Below are 1,485 nucleotides of genomic sequence, written 5' to 3'. Positions count from 1 at the left end.
AGTATTAGTGATATCAGGGACCTATAGCGAGATCGAAAGATGTTATTTGTAAAGAGTGGACCGAGAGGACCGAGAGGACCTCTTTATTTCCCGCCTCATGTGTTTTGATTTAGACCTGTTTAATATGTTGCCGCCGAAACTATAACGAACTGACCATCCTAGTACCCCTTCTTTATCTGTTTAATCCGTCTTTTTAGTTTATTATTTTTATTTACTCTTAGTCATAGACCAAATCAATTCAACCCCCACAATTGTTACCTTAGACTTTTATTAGACAAAAATAGAAATTACGTCCGCCTCCTTGTGGTTCGACCACTTACCACTAGCCTAGGTTAGTCTTAATAGGAAATTATAAATCTTATTTTTGGTACTCACAACGACGGGTATCAAATTTTGGCGCCGTTGCCGGGGAGGCAATAGTTCTAATTTTTAGTTGTTTTATTTTTAGTCTTTCTTAGTTTAAGGGACACCCGTTCCTTAAACTTTTCTTATATTCTTTCTGTAGTTTCTTCTTATGCGCAGGTCACAGGGTGGTGAACTAGTACCATTAAATCCCGAGATTGAGAAATCCTTGCGCGAGTTGAGACGATCACAAAGGGTGTAGCCGACAGAGGAAGAGTTGAGTACTCTGTCAAGCTTTTACGAGAACGAACTGTTCGAAGAAGATCGACCTACATCTCCTGCTTCTATTTCCTCAGCTGAGACAGTCACTTCTCCAGAAATTCCAGTCATGGCTGAAGAAGCAACCATTGCCATCACTCGAGCCGATACCGAGAATCTTTACAAAGGCTTCGAACTACCCGGGAGGCGAGAAAATTCGAACCAAAGCCTTCTTACTTCGGTTTGGTTGAGAAGAACCAATTCGGGAGCCGCAAATGAGGATGCAAAAAAGCATATGGAGATTTTTATTGATTCATCGCCCCCATATCCCCACCAAATGGCGTGACCCCAGACCAGGTCAAAGAGACCATGTTTATTTTCTCCCTTCGTGATGCTTTGCAAGGGAATGGTATAGAGACTTGGATCGTGCTGCCCATGGGATCACCGACTGGAACTCCTTGGCTTTGGCGTTCTACAAGAAATACTTTTTTGCATCAAAGACGAATGCCATTAGAGCTCAGATCACGAGTTTTAAACAAGGACCTGATGAGAACTTTCATGAGGCATGGGTCCGATTTAAGAAGTTGGTGCGAACCATTCCGCACCATGGGTTCGAAAAATGGAGCTTGTGCAATCAGTTCTATAATGGACTGTATGACGATCAGAGGGCCATTTTGGATGCTGCAGCCAATGGCCGATTTGCTGAGAATATAGGAGCGACTAAGGGGTGGAAGATCATTGATGATTTGGCCACTCATAAGGCTGAATATGGGAATTCGAGAGGAAACCGAGGAGAGCTGCTGAATCTTCCTCTCGAGCGCATTAGAAGCTCTCACTGCGAGGTTTGACAAATATGAATTGGGAGGAGCTTCTAAAGGAGGGATG

At 43.3% G+C, this 1,485-nt stretch overlaps 1 non-coding gene across 1 annotated transcript; it reads right to left on the bottom strand.

Annotated features, from left to right (window-relative positions):
- Positions 1–1,106: 1,106 nt before the first annotated feature.
- On the bottom strand, positions 1,107–1,213 carry LOC141593339 (small nucleolar RNA R71). Its single transcript, XR_012521428.1, has one exon. It is a non-coding gene; the product is annotated as a small nucleolar RNA R71 (small nucleolar RNA).
- Positions 1,214–1,485: the final 272 nt, after the last annotated feature.

The sequence above is a fragment of the Silene latifolia genome, chromosome 7, assembly GCF_048544455.1.
Source record: "Silene latifolia isolate original U9 population chromosome 7, ASM4854445v1, whole genome shotgun sequence".
In the NCBI taxonomy this organism is placed as follows: Eukaryota; Viridiplantae; Streptophyta; class Magnoliopsida; order Caryophyllales; family Caryophyllaceae; genus Silene; species Silene latifolia.
This window is presented reverse-complemented; position numbering and strand designations above follow the sequence as displayed.